This window comes from Elgaria multicarinata, chromosome 3 (genome assembly GCF_023053635.1).
Source record: "Elgaria multicarinata webbii isolate HBS135686 ecotype San Diego chromosome 3, rElgMul1.1.pri, whole genome shotgun sequence".
In the NCBI taxonomy this organism is placed as follows: domain Eukaryota; kingdom Metazoa; phylum Chordata; class Lepidosauria; order Squamata; family Anguidae; genus Elgaria; species Elgaria multicarinata.
Genome location: NC_086173.1, coordinates 86,641,022 through 86,662,471, shown reverse-complemented (window position 1 = coordinate 86,662,471; position 21,450 = coordinate 86,641,022). Strand labels below are relative to the sequence as shown.

Here is a 21,450-nt window from a genome sequence, read left to right as displayed (position 1 = left end):
TGGGTACAAGTGGGCAAGGGACCTTGCCGGAGTTACGGCTGCTGGGTGGTTAGTGGGGAGTGAGTGTGAATCCAATTAGTCTGAGTGTGTAAAAGGGGGAGGTATTAGTCCCTGCTGTCCGAAGTGTGTCATTCCTTTGTGTTTCCCCCCCCCCAAACCTCTTACGTGTTTACCTTAATGTGTGGACCCTTAAGGAAATGTGTTTGTGTGAAGAATACAAGTGTTTGGTCCCTATCTCCTGTGTGGTGTCGTTCCTTGAGAACCTAGACTCCTAAAGGGTTAAAAGTGGCAGTGAAAGGGGCGTGTGTCTGGGCTGGCCGAGCCAGATCCCCCTTTCCCGGCCGAATCCCTGAGTCAAGCCTGGCGGTTCCATCACAATATACAATGCTGTTTTGAATGCAGATCTGAATAGTTGTTGATACCCATTAAGGAAATAAAATCCACAGTTAGGATCATTATTAGGATCATCTAAAATATCACAAAATAGTGAACAAGTTTTTGAGTTTTCCAGAACTCAGACTAAATGAGAAAAGTGGGATGGAAAAGAACCATTTAGGGTTGCACTCCCAATAGGCAAAGGGCTCCAAATTCAGAACCTTTCCCCATCTTATGCCCTGCCACCAAGACAGGCAGTGTGAGAGGAGGATGGAGGTTATTTCATCTCCATTCATCTAAAATACCAAAAAAAAAAAAAAAAAACCCACCTACGTCTTGGGGAGGGGACTGAAGAGGCCATAAAATATTGCATAGTCCAGCATTTCCGCTCCTCTTCCCGTTTAACAGCACACCTACTTTTCTCCAACTTCTCTTGGAAATTTTAATTGTGACCTCATAAGAGAAGCTTTCCATGGCGGTTAGGAGGAGGGAAGGAAGTCTCCTCTTCCATGCATGTAGCTTTGCCCCAGATGCTGTCTAGTGACATAAGATTGCTCTCCCTATCACAGTATTAAGATGGAGTGTAGGAGGACATCGTGCACAACCATATGCATATTTATTTGGAAATAAGTCCCACTGTATTCAACTAGGATTGCCCACTAGTAAGTTCGTTTAGAATTGCAGCTCTACAACATAACCTTAGGCATGTCTATTCAGAAGGAAACAATTTGATTGTTTTAAATTGCTTAATTTTTTTGTATGTTAAAGACTTTGTATTATGTTTTTAACATGTTATATTTTGGATTCTAATTTTTGTGAACTGTCCAGAGAGCTTTGGCTATTGGGAGATATAGAAATGGAATGAATGAATGAACGAAGAATGTCCAAAGGGGCTTTCTCTCGATTGTAACCCAAATTGGAATACGCTCAACTTTCAAGATACACCTAGGATTGTTGGGATAAAAATACACAATGATTGATTCCCTGTTTTTAATTTTTGTTTAGAAAAATCACACAATTTCCTTGGTTTATAATAATTTAAAAAATAATTTGAAGTACATTGCAAGCAGAAAATTATATGATCACTAACTAAAGGTACAAAGATCCTGAGATGATTTAATACTTTTACATATCATAAACTAGTTGGAGATCTTATTCCTAAATATACACTCATTAGAAAGTTGTATCTGCATGGAAAATAGAACACTGTTAGATTTCCCCACACACTTATTTTAAATTGCATCCTAATTATTTAGGAGACTGAAGAACTAATAACATGATATTTCAATCGGAAGTGCTTGAAGAAGTAACAAATGAAACATTCGTTGTTAAAATGAATATTAACTCTTAAGCAGGACAATAACTTCCATGTAAATATATTTAAACGTGAGGCAGGATAGCAAAACATACTTGGGAGTGGGGAATAAGGGGCCAGAAAAATTATTTGAATGTTAGTATTAGAAAGCTGAGCTTTCTTGTTCCAGTAGGGGGCACTGTATGCTAGTGCTTAATGCAACAGTTTACACAATTCCTGAACCAATGCAACAGATTAGAAGCCAAAATCTATGCATATTGAAATTACTGATAGTTTGATGCAATGCAGGTTGGTTTTCACAGTTTATGTAAGATGCTTGCCTTCAGCAATATATCTCTACAGGGTACAGAAAGGTAGTTTCACCTTTTCAGTTACTGGTCTGAAAATTGCTTTTTTTTAAGTTAGTTCTCTTAAAATACCTTATTTCCCTTTTATATTTGTAAGCAAAGTTTATATGTGGATGTGAACATCATTATTAATTATGTTTAAGCTTAGGAATCATCCTTGGAAGAAAACGTTATTTTCATATTCAGTATCCCACCTTGGCAAATGTGACTGGGCCTTGACCATGGTGACAACTATGGCTAGAGATGACTTTGCCCAGCTTAGCTGGGTATGCCTGCTACACTTGTTCCTGGAGGAAGTAGATCGGGCTGTGGTAACATATGTTCAAAATGCAGCAGCCAAGTTATTTATTGGAGCTGGATACTGAGAAAATCACCACCACCACCTCACATTGCTGAAACGATTGCACAGGCAAAGTGCTGGAAATGATCTTTAAAGCCCTTACAAGTGTGGCAGTATTATTGTCCTCCGGCTGTTCCTGGACTGCAACCCCCATCATCCCTCACCATTGGCTATACTGGCTAGGGCTAATGGGAGCTGCAGTCCATCACCAACTGGACCTCCCTGCCCCCCATGCCCTATGTTGTTTAGGAACAGGCTGTCTGCCTTCTCCCATATGGGTCTGCCTGCTTCTTATTAAGACCGTCTAGGGAAGTTCTCTCTTGTCAATTTCTTGTCAATTTCAACCCCATGTTTGGCTGGGACAAGAGAGAGGAGCTTCTGTGTTGCTGCACTCATGCTTTTGGACTCTACCTAGGTAGGTTTATCATGCCATTACCTCCTGACCTGCTGCTGCAGTGTTAAGAGCTCCCAATTTGGGAAGGTCTTTGGCCTTTACAAACTGGATTTTTATTGCTTGCCTACCATAATTATGCCCAATCCTGGTTTTTTCCCCTCTAGATTTTTTACATTGTCTTTTATTATGTTTCATGAAGATTCTTACTACTGCTGCTTTTTAAATTGATGTATTGCTGGCTTTCACTGTTCATTTTATATATTGCTGGTTTGTTTATGTTATATTTTACTATTTTTGTAAGCTGCCTTGAACTATATGGAGAAAGGTGATTGATTGATTGGGGGGGGGCAGGGAATGGTTTGGAGAGCTTGAACACAAGTCAGGCTGCCCTCTTAAGAAATCAGGAGTAGAATTCATTGATTCTAAAGTAAAGTTTTCAGTGACGTATTCTCCCTCCGCCCCACTGTGCCCATCCTGAATTCTGTTTATTCATCATTCGGGTTGCACAATACAGCTGCAATGTACGGCCATACTAGCCTATGGCCATACTACCTTGAACACTCACAATCTTGTCTGATCTCGGAAGTTAAGCAGGGTCAGGCCTGGTTAGTACCTGGATGGGAGACCATTAGTCTCTCCTGAAACTTTCTCATATGCCATGAGGACATATTATTTATTTATTTATTTATTTATTTATTTATTTATATAGCACCATCAGTGTACATGGTGCTGTACAGAGTAAAAATAGCAAAACCCTGCCGCATAGGCTTACGTTCTAATAGAATCATAATAATAATAAACATCTATAATAAACAATAATAATAAACATCTACTAATCTTTCAGCATGGTATAATCCAGCCTTCCCCAACCTAAAATTCCCATCATCTTCAGTCAGCATGTCCAATGGCCATGCAGATTGGGGATCATGGGAACTGTAGTCCAACTCATCTAGAGGGCATTAGGTTGGGGAAGCCTGGTATACGCTGTTAGGGACTCAATTGCCCAATTCCCTCTCTATCCCCATTCCTGATGTCTTTTCTCCCCCGTTCCCCACCCCATGGATATCCTCAATATACATAGGTCCCTAAAACTCACAAATTCTTGTTGGACAATGTTTTGGTTTTTGAAATATATATTTTTCTTTTAACCTTACAAATTAATATACTTGAGAGTATATTAATACTAGCCTTGAGAGGTAGGCTAGTATGAGAGGATATGTGACTGCCCCAAGATCATCCAATGAGCTTCATGGATTAGAGAGCAGGCATGTTGAGCCTCTTTCAGCTGCAGGCCTGAGTTCAGTTTCAGATAACCTCTCTGGAACTACATTCCAGTGGTGGGTGAACCCAAACACAAAGGGGGCAGGCCAAAAGTACCAGAATATTTTAGCTTAAAGCTTTTACTGTCAGTATCTAAGCCATGGGGAGACATTTCAACCTTTTAGAAGTGGGCGGCAGGGGCAGGGGAAAGGAGAACAGCCAAAGCCAGGAAACCACCCTAACTTGAGGAAGGGGACCCGGGAGGGCTGGATTTCCACATCCTTGGTTTAGACATCCTAGGTTTAGACCACCACCACTACCCCATACATGCTCAGAAGACAGATAGTTTTTCCTAAATTCACTAAGATTTGGGTTGCCAGAGCCTGCAGGTAAGAGCAAACCCTGCCAGAAAGTGCTTGGCCCGTTGTTGTTCTCTCTATACATGCTGCCCTTGGGCAAGCTTATTCAATCTCACGGCCTCCAATATCACCTGTATGCCGATGATACACAATTATATCTTTCATCTCCGGAACTTTCTCCAGATGTTCACGATCGTATCTCAGCATGTCTTTCAGATATCTCAGCCTGGCTGCTTCATCGTCGTTTGAAACTTAACATGGCAAAGACTGAATTGCTTGTTTTTCCTCCTAAACCTTCTCCTCACCTCTCATTCTCTCTTACTGTCAACGATGTCACGCTTACTCCGGTCAAGGAAGCTCGTAGTCTTGGCTTTATATTTGACTCCTCGCTCTCCTTTACTCCTCACATCGAGGCTGTAGCTAAATCCTGTCGTTTCTTCCTATATAATATTGCCAGGATTCGACCATTTTTGTCTGTCTCTTCTGCCAAGACTCTCGTTCACGCACTGGTTATCTCTCGGCTGGACTACTGCAACCTTCTTCTCTCTGGCCTTCCCTCGTCTCACATCAGTCCGCTGGTCTCTGTCCACCACTCTGCCGCTAAGATCATCTTCCTGGCCCGCCGCTCTGACCATGTCACTCCACTTCTGAAATCTCTTCACTGGCTTCCAATTCACTCCAGAATCCAATATAAACTTCTCCTGCTGACCTTCAAGGCTCTTCACGGTCTAGCTCCTCCCTATCTCTCCTCTCTCATCTCACACTATCGCCCCGCTCGGGCTCTCCGCTCCTCTGATGCCATGCTTCTCGCCTGCCCAAGGACCTCCACTTCCCTTACTCGGCTTCGTCCTTTTTCTTCTGCTGCCCCTTACGCCTGGAACGCTCTTCCAGAACACTTGAGAACTACAAACTCAATCACTGCTTTTAAAACTCAGCTAAAAACTTTTCTTTTCCCTATAGCCTTCAAATATTGAGTTTGTTCTGACTCTATACTATTAGCTTTACCCTACCCGGTGCCTGTTTACACTTCCCTGTGCCTGTTTGCATTCTCCTTCCCTCTTTATTGTTAACTACAACTTATTAGATTGTAAGCCTATGCGGCAGGGTCTTGCTATGTACTGTGTTATCTGTACAGCACCATGTACATTGATGGTGCTATATAAATAAATAATAATAATAATAATAATGGTCTAGTAAGGGGCATGGCGGAGAGCACATTGCAATTCTATTCATTTATTTTTTGGGAATAAGCCCCATTGAAGTCAACAGGACTTGCTTCTGAGTAAATATGCATAGGATTGGGCTATGAAGGACAAGACTCCTGCCTTATGCTTAATTTATTATGAAAGTTCTGAAAGGACCAGTGACCCATTCTTCCTGATGGCATTCCAACAAAGCTGTGCAGAAATATAGTCCCTAGGAAGGTGCTGTCCTGAGTGTTTATTTTAAATTTCCCCCAGTTTAGCTTTGCATTGAAGAAAACGAAGCAACATCTTAGAGTATGTTTTAATTGAGTAGAGGGAGCACTCTATGCATGCTCAGGGGTATTCTGCATGCTTTTCAAATCAGCTGGCACCTATGCTACTCATTTGTTACATTTGGACTGCAGCTTTATGCACACTTAATCTGACAGTAAACTCCACTGAACACAGCAAGTCTTACTTCTGAGTAAACCTGTGCCGGGTTGAATGGTCATTTGTTGTCCCGTCTTTCCTAGTACAGGCTAATATTAAATGAATTTATTCACATCTTAAATTCAGTGGGAGTTACTCCATTGTGAGTGACTTTAGGACTGGAGCACATCCAAGAAGTGTTGCAATTTAATCAATCCACAAGGTAAATTAGGACAAAAGAGAATGTGAAAGTTGGGGACCAATGTGAGCTTTGTGTACAGAAGTAAGTCCTTTCTCCCAGGTTTCTGCAGATCTGGTTACAGCCAAAGCTGAGCTGGAAGTGCTCCTATTCAAATCCCCTGTTTGCCACCATACCATAGCCGTGAGGAGGGAAAGCTCTAGCTAGGTCTTGGAAACCGGGCTTTGAATCGTGCCTTTGCCCTGACTCAAATTAAGGGGGCTCATATTTGATCCTTAATTTCCCTGTAATCCAAAGGGTACAGTGCTATGCATGTCTACCACTGAGTTCACTAGGACTTACCCCCAGGTAAGTGGGTATAGGATTGCAGCTTAATGCAAATTTATACCCACTTACCAGACAGTAAGTACTGTATGCCCATTGTAGTATATGTCCATTGTTTCAGCATAGATATTCATAGGATTGTGTGGTCAGGACCTTAGCATTTATTATAAACAGAAGGGTGCTGTTCTCTTTAGTTTGGCTGCTTTTAGTACATAGTGTGTATGCTTTTAATTGTAATTTCTGACTCTTGTTTCCAAAGCCACCCTGTGAATTTGAAAGGTGGAGTCTCCAAGTAGTTATCCAATCTTAGTCCTAGAGAAGACCCATTGAAATGAATGGGACTGTAGATGTAACTTAAACCTCAATCATTTTAGTGGGTCTACTCTATGTAGGACTAACATTGATACTACTCTCCATAACCAATAAAAAATAAAATACATGTAAATGCCACGCTCTGAAGGTTCTAGGTGGCTTCTTGGGGAGTGAGATCTCTGGGAACTTTGTGTCCCTTCGCTCTTCACGGCGCAACCCTGTGTACGTCTACTCAGAAGTCAGTCCCCCTGAGCTCAATGGGACTCGCTCCCAAGTCAGTGCGTAACACGACTGTAGCCTTAGGGCAAAGTGGGGCCCGGGTGGGAAGGTGAGACGCGCCGTCGGCTGTGACACCCGCAAACGCGTCGCCTCGAAGCCCTTTGGGAGGCTTCAAATGGCTCTAACACCAACAGCCACGCCGCTCGCACCGCTTTGGAAAGCATCCCGGTGGCTTCAATCACGGAGCGTGTCACAGGCTGAGGGACGACGACCTCGCTCCTTCAACGGCGGGGAGAAGAGAAGAATCCTTCCGCACCTTTAGCCCCACAGCCCCGGCGCGGCTACGCTTGGGCTGCTGCCCCTCAAGGACACGCTCCGCGCCTCCAGCCCTAGAAGCGCCCGTTCTCCTTTTTTAGCTGAGGCGATTTGCATAGTTCCAGCGTGCGCTGGGCGGAGACTGAGGAGGAGTGGCGAGGGGAGGTGATGCGTTTTGGAATCCCTGGGGAGGGAGAGTCTCGGGCGGCGAGCGTCTCCCCCTCCCCAGCGCTAATGCGGTTGAGGGGGGAGAGTCAGTCAGTCGCCCACCTACCCCCCTCCTTCCCTGCCCCCGCCCCGCGCAGCTGGAGGGCCATGCTAGGGAAAGAGGCCACGCTTCCCAAACTTCCTGCCCCACTTTCTCAGCAGCCGGCTGCCAGGAGCTCTAGCCGCCGCCACCCCTGAGCGCTCCCGGAGCGAGAGGCACAGAGAGAGCGCGCCGCAGGAGCCGCCACTCCTTCGCTCCCTAGGGACGAACCTGAGCGCTTGCAGCGGCGGCAGCAGCAGCGGCGGCGGCGTCTTCCCCTCGCAAAGAGCGCGCGCGCGCAATGAGCGAGCCCCGGGAGAAGAAGGCGCCCTCGGCTTCGCCCCAAGGCGGCTGCGCCGGAGGCGCGGGCAGGGCCCCCGTGATCCTTTCGCTGCTCTTCTCGCTCCTCTCGGTGGGCGCCTGCTTTCTGCTCAGCGCCAAGACCTCCAAGCTGCAGGGACGGCTGGTGGCCCTTGAGGAGGAGTTGGCCAGCCGCGCTTGGAGCCCGGGAGACCAGTTTGGCGCCGAGCCTCTCCTCGCCGTGTTGCAGCCTCAGGTGGACGACCTTCTGCAGGAGGTGAGAGAGGAGAAAGGAAGCGAGGGGGTCACAAACGGGGTGGGGAGCGGAGTGGGCTTGCTCCCCGAGCGCGAGGTTTCGAGGAAGAGCCGGGGGAGAGGAGGCAGGCAGGGCTGCGGTTTGACCCGAGGCTCTGCCCACAGGCTTTTTTTGATTGGCAGGGCTCCTGTGTAACGAGCCTTGTGTGGCACCTTAAACTTTATTCCGAGGCCGAGCGTTTAAAAGGTTAGCAACTGTATCGTGGCGTGAGCTTTCGATCTGATTAAGTCATCGTAGACTGTAGCCTACGAAAGCGCATGCCAAGCATGGCATGTTCGTTAAGGTGCCTCCCAGGACACTGGGGCTGCTTCTGCCTCGGCTGACTTAGAGCGCTGACCTTGCTCTGTACTGCTTGGAGGCAGGCGGATGGGAATCTCCTTAGCTGTCCTAGGTTGTGTGCGGAATTCACTTATTACTTTTTTATCCCACCCTTCCCCCAAGCTCAGGACAAGGTGCATTATCCTCTTCTCCCCACCGTGTTCTCACAATGGAGCTGAGAGGTCAGTTAAGCCAAGTCATAATGATTGGCTCAAGGTCACCTGGTAAACTAAATGGCTGAGCAAGGATTTGAACAGATAGTCCAATGCAATCTGCCAGGACAAACTTTTCAATTGCCAAATTGTAAGCACTAGAATGTGGGGAGTAAAAGAGTGCCTTTGAGCATGTGCAGAATGCTCCCTGTCACTATATCGTAATCAGCTCTAATATATCTGGGACTGGATGGGGAAGAGGCTTGTACGTCAAATCCAAGCAGGCTTCATTGCTAGTTTCTTTCATCACCTTGATGACTTTTTAGCAGATAAGATAGTATATAAACGCTAATAAATAAGTAAACAAATTCTGACTTCAAGCATAGGTGACTGAATCAAAGATTCAAAATTAGAAGTGCTCTGAAGTTGTATAGGTCTCTACTATGATGTTCTATGGACATCTGAAATGTTTGTAAATTACTGACAATACACCAGGGTTCTTCCAGGTTGCTCGTTTATCGCATACAAGCTGTGTGTTTGTAAACACTGCCTGATCATCACTCTAGATGCAAGTAGAAGCATTAAAGAAATTTAATGTGACATGTGAACCCAGGCTTGTCTCTCCCTCAACAAGCAGAAAAATAAACAACAACAAACCATGGCTTATTTCTCTGACTTTTGAGAACAGAGTTAAGCCAGAGATCTGGGTTCACGTGTCACACTAAACAGATCATGGATTAGCCACTTGTAGCGGGAGCAATTGTACTGCATATATGAACATGCTACTCATACACAATAAGCTAGAGTTCAAGAGGTCATGTGAACCACATCATGATATCCTGTGAACTTCTTGACATATGAACCAAGTCATTGGGTTGGGCTGAGGAAAGCCACTCAATAATAAGGTTCCTCAAAATGTGAGATACTTTAGTAACTTTTCCAAGGGTAGTGAGTGCTTTAAGATAAGTTTTTAGAGGTTTAATTTTATTTATTGAGCCATCGCCAACAGAGTTGCAAAGGCTTACAAATTCTGACCTATATTTTGGGGATTGTGTGTTAACTGAACATAGAAAAGCAATGTTGATTGTTTCCATACAAGTCTTAGCATCAAAGTGCTAAACATTTGATTGCCTGCTGAAGCTAATTGTGTTTCTTCAAGAGGACATTTCTAATTGCCCAATTTGTTTGTGCTGTGTTGTGACAAAACTTGATGACAGTCCACTGGTGTGTTCTGCTTCTTTATATGGCAATCCCGGATGTTAATGGAAGAATGGGTCTTGTATCCATAATAAAGTTCATGCCATAATAAATGCATAAATTTTTAAAGTGTCACAACAACTGCAACCAACTAGCATGGCTACCCTCTGGAAACAGATATAAAGGTTTATGCTAGGGAAGATAGGAAATGATATGGGACCAGTTTTAGCTAATGTGCGTGACACCATAGATCTCTTTGTCCATACATTTTTGGAGCTTGTAGCCAGCTGTTTGAGGAGAATGATAAAGGCCATGAATTTAATGGTTGCTTTGCGGAACTTAGAGCCATTAAGAACTCACTGTTTATCTATTACTTGCTTTGATAATATAGAAAGACAATTCAGAAGTGTATGGGTTGCAGACACTTATGCAAAATCCATATAAAAGAAGATAGACAAGTCATGATGTTTCTCATTATGTAGATATATCTCCAGTACTGGAAAATTGGCATGAAATTGCCTAATGTTTAAACAATACCAAGGGTGAACCTGACAGGAATGTCTATATACTGCCTTTAACTCCATTTACTGTTGATTGTGAACAGCCAAGGAAAGAGAAGCAGGAGATTTAAGATGGACTTCAAGAATACAGGTCCTGCAGAACCACAAATGTCATCTATTAAACATAGGCTGTTCTGGGCTGGGTGAATAGGCTGTTTAAATTCTTAAGTCTGCTGTAGCAGCTCTTTCATTTAAGGCAATTGTCCAATAACCCCCAGGCATATTAATTCCCTACTTCTTTGCTGTCACAGGATAACTTACAATATATCCTGGAGTACATTCCCGTGCTATGAATAGAGCATTCATATCAGTATTTTAGTTTTGGACTTGGGATTTGTATCCAGTCTGTCTGATCTATTTAGTCTAAGGTTACTTGCTTGTGGTTAATATCTAGATGAACAAGAGCCGAGCAGTAGGGAAATCATTACTGGAGCAGTGTGAGTCCAACTATCTAGTATGAGCATAGTAGGGATAGTTCCCTTCTTAGAATGCTCATTAGGGATAGAGAAATCTCTACTATGACATCATCTGCATTTTGGTTTATTTTAGGGTGATACTGCAGCACTATTCAGGTAGCAAGGCTTCAGGTAAAGCTGCATGGAAAAATCTTTGCACTGAGAAGTTTCAAACCTGCCCAGATACCTTTCACAAACCCTCAGATTTTGTATACCATTCAAAATTGTTTCTTGCACTGTAAAATGGAAATTAACTGTTGAATCTTATTTAATTGAACAAAGGTCTCTTGTAATAGCTGTAATGTAGTTAAATTAGTGAACCACTGGTATAAATCTTACATTTACTAGGTGTTGGATCCAGATTTGCATTTGAGCATAAGTCTGCTAATGAAATGGGACTTCCCTGATCTTTCCTTCACCCTGCAGACCTCCCAGATGTGCTCTGGAAGATCCCCCAACCTTTCAGAGAAGATTTTGGGGATGTTTGGGGAGGGGAAACTCATTCCATAGTGGTTTCCCTTTGGTTAGTGAAACAACACCATAGGATACATGTCTCCTGTTCTGTCCTATTTTAAAAAATTTTGGCTACTTTTTGTAAGTGAGTAAAAGCTTGGAATGACTGAAGTTACACTCTAAGATGTACCTGCACTTTTAGAAAGACTTTACTAAGATTATTTTTATGTTCAAATAAAAGGAAACATAGTAGGATCCAATAATTAACTGCACTTCCAACATGTTGCTGCTGCATATCAGGTGTATAGTGAGGAAGGAAATACCTGCTGCCTTATGTGGCATGTATGTTTATTACATTATTTTTGTGAATGGCATATAGAAGATAATTAATCGCTGGGCCTAGAATCTACAGTATGAAGAACCAGTGTTTCAAAAAATGGTCATCTCATACTGTAGCTTGCTGGGTTTCTTGATATAATTTGCTCATATGCATAAGCTACAAGTAGACTCTATGGCCTTCAGATTCGAACAATTTATTGGATGATTGAAGAATGATGAAAAACAGTTGAAGACAACTGTAAGACTTGAAAGCTCTTGATGCTGAAACATTTTCTCAGGGGAAAGCAAATGGTGTAACACGTTACCTATTTTCTATATTACTACCTTGTTATTTTTAGTTGTTATGGGATGGTGCCAAAGAAGGGAGTAGATGTCGCTGAAGAGAGATCAGTGGTGGTATGCTAGCTGAAAGGAGAGAGCTGCAAAGGAGGGCATTGCAGCATATGGTCTACCTCAGTCACACTGCACAAAATGTCCCAAGGGTATCTCTGTAGGTAAAACCACACAGCGATAGAGATCTCAAATGAACTTGCATAGAAAAATGCTTATGGACAAGAACAGCTTGTCATCAAAAGGTGAACATTTCTCCCAGGATACCCTGCTCTGACCTATCAGTCCTTGTCCTAAAGGAAACTTGTACAACATCTCTAACGATGTTTGAGGAAATGGAAATGAACCTCTTAGATGAGTACATGGAATAAACAGGTTGAACAGAAACAGAAAGTTTGTTAATGTATACCTATATACAAATTGGCTACATTTCTATGTATTTAATTTCACCAACATAGAAGTTTGCCTCAAAGTATTTCTATAGCTATATGTTTTATGCTTGTGGACTATTTAGTTTGTATTTCAGTTTTATGTATTTGTTATAGTATCACATATTTACATTACCAAGTGTTTGTTAATATTTTTTATAGATTAGTTATTTTGTTTTAGCATGTATAGTTCCATCTGAACCTTGAACATTATTTCCAAGTCAGTCTGTGCCCAACTCTGTCAGTAAGACAGTAACAATTCAGTAGCTTATGCTGGAGTAGACTTAAAAAATTTTTTTTGAAAGTTTTGACTTTCTCACATAGTCTTTAAAATTGTATCAAAGTATTAAAGACTGGAGGAAAACACATTCCTCTCATAGATAATGGCAGAGATGAGTGAGTGAGTGGGTGAAACAAAGATTGAGCTACTTGATTGGGAAAGTGACAGGAGAAAGCACCTTTCTCACCCATTGTTTTACCTATTGAAGATAAATAGTTACTTGCTTATCTTTGCTTTTCAGTGGGGATGTGTGCATTGCATAATAGAAATATCATTCCACAGCAAAAATATCCTTTTATGATCCTGGTGCTGTATTTGCATTTACACCACTGCAGGAGAGATAGGTAACACATTTTTGGTGCAATCCTATGCATGATTAGATCTGTAATGGTTGGCTGGGGCATGCTGGTAGTTGTAGGACTTTTTTTGTCTAAACATGCAAAGGATTGCATTCTTAGACAACAAATCAAACTCGGATCTCAAGGGAGGTCAAGCATCAGAAGAGGGTAAGACCACAGCCAACCCTCCTCCTTCCAAGGAAAATGTATTGCATATGAGCTACAATTCTGTAGTAAGGAAAATGTAAAATGAGAAATTGTTATTTCACACCAAGGATAGTTATATCATTTTTTTACAGTAAATGGTGAAGAAGCAGAAAATATGAAATTGTAGGAACTGAGAGCACCCTCAAATGTGCCTCAAGGCTGCTGCTCCCTGCTTGTCCTCTAGTGTGCTTTGGATGGCCAGTGTAATAAAGGTGGAAGAGGAGTGAGAGGAACCATAAGGGAATTGTGGTACTACTTTCCTCACACAGGAGGCTGGATGCAAGGAGCTAAACACTTGTGTAGGGTGATCATATGAAAAGGAGGACAGGGCTCCTGTATCTTTAACAGTTGTATTGAAAAGGGAATTTCAGTAAGTGACAATTGTATATATGGAGAACCTGGTGAAATTTCCTCTTCATCATAACAGTTAAAGCTGCAGGTGCCCTGCCCTCTTTTGTATCTGGCCACTCTAGTATAGCTCCTGTAGCTTTAACTGTTGTTTTTCTCATGATCCCAGGACAATCCCAAGGACCGTAGGTGGTATGGCCACCCATCCCAGCTTCTTCTCTCTTCCCCGCGAGTAGCAGGGCTTATCAGAGGGAAGGAGCCAGGACGGGGGAATCCAGGGCCATCAGGGCTGGGTGGGAGTGGGGTTGGGGCTTTTTTTTTAAAAAAACTTTTCACTGGAGTGCAGGTGCATTCCAGCTCCTGTCTTCTTAAAAAAAATGGCAGGCGCAACATCCTCCTTCCTCCCTGGATGCCGCGTGCCATGTGTGAACCCAGGGGGAGGATCTTGCGATGACCATATCGTGAGAACCTCCCCCTTCCATGGTGTAGACATGCCCTGCGTCTACCATACCTTTTGAGTTCCCTGTAGTGAACTGCTCCTCTTCCTTCAGTGTGGTCTTAGGACTGCATGTATATATCAGTCTGCCATACTTCAAATGTGTTATGGAAATGCAAAATGCTATTAGTTTTGCAACATGCAGTATTAGTAAATATTTTCATCAGAGTATTACAATGAGAACTTTGAGAACTAGTTGTAAAACAAGCCCATTCATTCTTATTTGGTAATGGCATTTTCGCATTCGTGTTGCTTTAAAAATACCTGCAAAGAGATCAATTTGTTTTTCATGAAATGTTTTCCCCGTGAAAATATATAGTGCTTTCTCCCACCATGCATTTGACAATTATAGTGCAATCTTATGAATGTCTACTTTGAAGTAAGCTCCATAGAGATCAATGGGACTTAATCCCCGGTAAGAGTGTTTAGGATTACTGCCAAAATGTCAGTTCCCAATGTTTTATACTGTATCTGATGTTTTCTCATTTGTTTGTAAGGTGGGTGTTTTTGTTGTTTACATTTATAATTTGTAAAGTTGGATCAAGTTAGACTCTTAGGGTGGCTTACAAAAGCAAGTCATTTAAAAATTAAAAAAACAAGTATCAATTAAATCTCAGTAACTAGTGCTGCACAATAACAATCCCAAATAGCAGTGAAAGCAGAAGCAAAATGACTGTTAAGTACCATCAACCTCACCTATCCAATACCTGTTAAAATAAATGTTTTGTCCATTGTTTGGAATGAGGGAATAGAATCAGCCTGGCAGGCTTCCCTGGGGTAAGAATCCCAGAGAGCGAGAAGGGTATGTGTGTGTTACTACTGTGATAACCCTACTGCTCTTTAGTGTCTTCTGGATTTGGAGCCTGCTTTCTTCTTAGGATCTCAGCATGCAGTAAATTTGACACAGGAGGAAACATTCGCGTATTTAATCTTGACTAACGCTGTTTTAGGGCTTAAAAGTTAAAAACAGCACTTTGTATTGTATTTGGAAAGAAGTTAAGAGCTGTCATAACTTTTCTGAGTAATGTGCTCCCTTTGGCTAACTAGCCAGGCAGCCATGGCTAACTAGACCTCTAAGCAGATTCTGGTCAGTCTTCAAAGGGAGTGCACAGTAGTCCCAACTTGGAAGTTACAAAGGCATGTGTCTCAGAGGATTCCCACCCACCCCTATATCATTGATGTGAATTTTTCATTTGGAAAACATTTTTATTTTTCAATTAGAGGAACTTGTTTCAGAAGCTAGTGATCTTTAAAAATGTGAGGAATGTGTGTCATTATTTAGTTATTGTAGGAAACCAATAGAGTCACTGAAAAATAATGAAATTGTGCAAATCTAGGTATCTGTTCATATATCCAATGACTTTACACACAGTTTTTGAATGCATAACCAAATACAGTAAATAAAAAATGGGGCATGCAAAAGCCCCACACTGTAAACTTTGCTAAAATACCATGTTGCCATTTAACTAAAATATTCGATAGATTCCTAGCACAGTTTACTGAGGGCTGAGAAAAAAAATCACATGATTGCGATGAAGCAATACTTACATTTGTTCCATAACAAAAGCTTCAATTCAAAGTGCATAACTTCCATGCTATAGTAAAAATGTTAATGAGTGCAGATTAAAGAAATATTTTGTTGTAAACAAAGCAGAATAGTTTCATTCATAATAGATCTATTGTTTCCTGGTAGCCTTAAAACTTTCAGTTTATGGGACAAACCAAAGACCTGAAGTATCAGCAACTAAGGATGGAACTAGATGTTGGAGGAAAAGTAGGTTTCCCTATGCTATGGTTCTGTTGTAGTGCTAATAGGAGGTTGAGGAGACAAGTATAAGGGCAAATCAGTGGATGGGGTGCTTTAATCATTCCCTCTCATTCTTCATGGCAGCCCCCCAGGTAATTTTTAATAGATGCCCACTCACCCTGCTGCCCACCCCCAAATACCCAAAACCAGTACAAAGCCTACAGAGTGAAACTGCCTGGCTGGGCATTTGAGTGATGGAGATTTAGTGAGTGCAGGAGAAACAAAGCACCTCTTCCTGCCACCCACCAATCCTCCCCCACCCTGTATTTAGCAAATGCACCATCAGTGCTTGCTGGAATAAAACACAACGGCAGCAATGCCACTACAATAGAGCAAACCTTGGCAAAATGGTGATGTGGAAGGCAGATCATGCTTAGAGGACGAGTTAGTTTTGTGACTAAGGTCTAACCTAGACCAAGCAGGATATTGCACTATGAAAGCGGTATATAAAAGGCAGGAGCCACCAAGCAGGATATAGCAGTATGAAAGCGGTATATGGTATGTGTTGATGGGCCCCAACAGTTGTCAGTGCACTTCAATACTGCTTTAAAGCAGTAGTGTGGCTCCTGCCTTTTATATACCACTTTCACAGTGCAGTGTCCTTTCTCTGCAGCAAATACAGGGGCCCTATTTGTATGAAATAAACAAGTAAAAACAACAACAAACACCAAGAATAAAATATCTGGCCCAGACAGTACTAAAATCTACAATGCCATTGAAGCTACAAACCAGAACAGTCCCAACAAGACATCATTCAAAAGGCCGAAGTAAACACGTAAGCTTGCAATGATGGGTCTTGACAGGCTCCCAATTGCAACCCATTCTAGAGGTGTGGGGCCTTTGTGGAAAAGGTTCTGTCTTGTGTACTTGCAAATGTAATACCCTCAAAGATGGGCAAGTGTGAGGGGCCTCTGTTACTGATCTTCAAGTGCAGGCAGGCTGATATATTTGAAGGTGGCCTTCAATTAATTTTGTTCCAAACTGTTTAAGACTTTAGGACCAAAATGCCCTGGAAATCTTTGCTATGGATCAAAACCCTCAAGAGACTTGTTAATGTTATAAAGTATTTCAGCAGTTCTGATCAGTGGGTTCTACAAAGGGGATGTCAAGGTCTTCAAAAAGTGAAGTTTGGAAACTTCACATATTAATAATAATATACATATTGGGCACAATCCAGTCAAAGTTGAGCACTTCTCAGTATCATGGTTTAGTGGGTATGAGCTTAATTTTCCCTTTGAAATTGAGGAGACTCTGTGTTTAACTTTGACTGGAACATGTATATGATTAACAACAATTTACAAGAGGCCACACACATACACTGTTTCTCTGTAAATATCTACTTTTGTCTTTTTTTTTAAAACAGAAACTAAGTGAAGGATTAGCCAAACTACGTACAGCAAGAGAGGTACCATCTGAATGCAGGTGTCCACCAGGTACGTGAAAGAGTAATATATTGTTGTTACCCAGAAAGTTTTAAACTAGCTGTATTGTATTACCAGAAAAATAACTATCATGGTTGGTTGGTTTAAATTATCCTGGCTTGTATTTGTTTATGCACTTTTAAAGAGAGGATTTTGGTATGGAAAGGATGCTCTATGTTGAAGTAGATAGGAAGTAACAAGTAGTTGATGTGATAATATATTCTATAAATTATGTCCTGTATATACACTCTAGACTCATATGTTTTTTATTCTTTTTTTCCCCCAAAGCAACATTTATTGGACCAGTAAGTACCCTTAGTGAGTCTGTGTGGGAATTGATTTTTATACACACATATATATCATATGCTTATCCCTGTTCATCACAGCAAATAAATCATTAAGAAATTTTGACATGTTTTTGTTCAGCTTTGTTTTTGTGAAGTCAAATTAATAAATAAGTTTTTAATGGTTTCAGTATGGATAAAGTATGCAAATACTCCATTGTTCCATTCTATAAATATTGCCCATAATATCTGGAACAGCATGGAACATGATATACCATATTAGAGATGTTTGCACATCACATGAACAGGGTTAGTTGTTAGATGTTGGGGTCAAATGTTTCCATATGGGTATCTTTGTTTTGTACAGAAACCAAAGTCCACCTACACAGCATTGATTCAAATACTATGTTGTAATGAAAACATCCTAGGCTCCAGTATTTGGAACTATAACAAACAAAAGATTGTATTCTGGAATTTTCCTAACCTAAGTGGACATACAACTTATAACTCATTTCTATAATCATGAGGAGAGGGAAAGTATGCTATACTCTTTTGATCTTTAAATTACGTATAATAGTTTTAAATATTAGACATATAGCTCTTTTAAATATAACAATATAGTTGTACTCCTCTTACTTAGCTAACCACTAACAAATAAATTGATAGCTGTCTTCATGCTCAAAGTCTAGACTGGATTTCTTGAAAAAGAGCTAGATTGGTTGAGACATTCATCTAAAATTCTTTCTTGCATGTCAAAATGTCAGCTGCATTTGAAAATGGGGAAGTTTGTCTAATTTTTTAAAATATATTTTGGAACTGGAAGAATGTATTTCCTAGAAGTTGCCAGCTACAGTTTTACATCCATTTAGATTCTAACAGAGCAGACATAATCCATCAGTTACAATGAGATGGCAAATGCTGTTGGCAGATTTGATCTTCAGCATGAAAGTACTTATGTGGCGAATTGTAGGCTTTGGCTATAGATAATTCCTACTCTTAAATCTAATATGCAGGTATGGTCCTTGCATATGAAGACATTGGGCTCACATCAGGGCAGAGTTATGCAGGATCTGGGGACCTTTAAGGGAATTCTGGGTTGGATTTGACATTTGCAGTCAATTGGTATCTGTTAATGTTAAGAGGTTGGCTGGCTTAATACTCGAAGGCTTTACTCAGTTTCTCAATTTTCTAACCTCAATTTCCACATCCATTTACATTTTTTACAAAAGTCAGCATGAATATTTGGACATATTTTCATGGACATTTCCCTAATATGCATATTTATATGCATTTTTACCTAATATATGATATTTTTGCAAGCAATTCTCCAAATATCACACATTTTCACTTATATACACATCTTTGCATGCACTTTCCTCTAATACACAATTACTTAAAACTGGAAACTGCAGTGCAAAATTCAAAAAAGTGTAAATATCAAAGTGTAATTGCATTTCAGTTTGAATATAGGTTCAGGAAGTCTGAATTGCGTAAGTTTGCATTAACATTCAAATTGAACAAATTTCTTACCCTTTTCTAGATAAATATGTATCTCAGCTGTACTTTAGTGCAATTTACAGTCTGATCGTACATAGAAAATATCAGAACAATTCTGATATGATTTAAGTGTAAGTTTCAAGTACAAAAGAAATGTTTAATCCCTGAAATTCACTCACAGTTAACGGGCTTTATATAGCTTTTGGTATTGTTGGCCACCAGAGGGAGCTAATATTATTTCATGAAAACCATAGAAATCAAATTACTGGAAACATCAGGATCAGTTTTATAATAAAACATCTGAAATGGGTTCAAAAAAGTGGGAAATTGCTCCAGAACTTTGCAAGACTTATACTGTAGGGAAAGTGTTTGAAAATCCAAATAATAATTCCTTCTTTGGCCTTTAATGTATTTAGAGTGCTTTAAAACTCCGCTGTGGTATGACTAGATCTTTCCCCAGTTTCCATTGCATAGCACATGTACCAGATACCGTTTAGATGGCATTGTGTGTACAATAACACAAGTGCTTTGTGTCTGTGTTCTTGAATTATAATTTTTCAGTCTCATTGTCTCATATCTGACAAGAATATGTTTCCATTTATTCCATGTAAGATGAGCTTCATGATTTGGGGAGTTTTAGCACATGATATGCAATGCACATGAATAATAGGACACAATACCATTCAACACAGATCAACACAAGGAACTATTTGGCCAGTTCTACTTCCCTTTGAAAGATTCCCCTCATGTGAAAATTTGATTAGATCCAAAGATGCCTTTAAAGTTGTAGGCATTTTCTTGTGCTCAAGGAATGCTGAATGGGAAAAGTAAAACTAAAACCAAAGACCATGTTTTGCTTGTGCAGTCTTTTACACAATCAGAAGAATAAGAAGAGGCACAGAGCCTGCTACTTGTAGCACTTGAAGAACCTTGTGCAAGCATTTTTGCTATCTCACTAGTGGATAATTTCTTTCTGCTTATATTTCTGTGAATATATCCCATTGTCCTTAGATAAAAATTCAAATGGGTGAAATATTCACATCTACATGATATTGCGAATTTGCTCCTAACAATGCCTTGCCCCTTGTCTTTTTTCTAGCCCACATACCCAGAAGGATAGGTTTGCCACCTGGTAAGCATCTGGTTGAGTCTTGGACTGGGTTCCACTCATAATCCAGTAGAATCTACCAACTCCATACAAGCATTGTGCTGCCTGGTAGGGAACTGTTTCAGAGTCCAATTGGAGGAATTGGCCCTGGTGTAGTGAAGCAGTTTAGCACATGGAGTGAGAAGAGAAACTAAGCAGCACCAAACAGAGACTGAAAATTGTGTGGCCAATCCCTCATCTTCTCAGCTCACCAATCAGATTTTCAGTGTTCCTAGAAAAGGAGGGGTGGTGGTGGAAGGAAAGAAACCCTTGCTGATACCATTCAGAACTCTCTCCCCAATCTTTACTTGCAGTATTCTGGCCATAGTTTAGCTGCTGTAATGCAACCTCCCAGCTTGAGTATTCTTGCTTGCCATGATCAAAGTCTTTCTCACCCCAGGCCTTATGGCAAGTGGGTTTGTTGAAGGCTGTGTGAGACGAATGTCCAATCAAAAATAGATTGCAATGTAACTTCTAGAAAATAGGTAATGAGATTTTCATTTGATTGTGTATTGTAGCAATGTAACCGGCTCTTTCTGTAGTAAATATTCTGACATATGTTTGTCAATAGTGTTAGTAAAATTAAATTGCAGAACATAGGGGTGTTCTCTACATTTCCTGTCTGTTCTATTGAGGAGCAACCTATTCCTTAAAGCAGGCATGAGGAACTTGAAGCCTTCCAGATGTTGTTGGACTCCAACTCCCATCAGCACTAGCCAATGTGATTAGTGGTCAGGGATGATGGGAGTTGTAGTTCAACAATTGATAGAGGGCCACAGGTTCCCCACTCCTGCCATAAAGGAGACCCATTTATAAAATCTCTGGACTCCTGAGAAGGCCAAATGTCTTCCTGAAAGAATTTTACTCTGATATTGAATTAACTGTGTGTCTAATAAATCCATGACTATTTCACAATAGTTCTACAGTAGTTAGCCTCAAACAAGCAAAAAATTGGTGAAGAAACCTCCATTCATAATTTCTTGTCTCTTCAAGGATTAAAAAATGCATCCTTCTCAAATTAATGATGTCCGTATGTATAATTTTATAAAATATTCAAGGTTGTTAGAAGAACAAGTATTTCCCAATAACTTACTGGTTAGGGGAAAATTAAATAGTTCTTGTTATGCCAGATGTTGCTCCATTTCTACAGAATGAAAG

The 21,450-nt window shown here is 41.0% G+C and overlaps 1 long non-coding RNA gene across 1 annotated transcript in view; it reads left to right on the top strand.

Annotated features, from left to right (window-relative positions):
- The first annotated feature begins 7,993 nt into the window (after positions 1 to 7,993).
- LOC134394939 (uncharacterized) overlaps positions 7,994 to 21,450 on the top strand; it is a 248,864-nt gene continuing 235,407 nt past the window's right edge. Inside the window, exons 1-2 of the long non-coding RNA XR_010025210.1 lie at positions 7,994 to 8,196; positions 17,307 to 17,376. This is a non-coding gene — a long non-coding RNA (uncharacterized LOC134394939). The remainder of the gene's footprint in view (positions 8,197 to 17,306; positions 17,377 to 21,450) is intronic.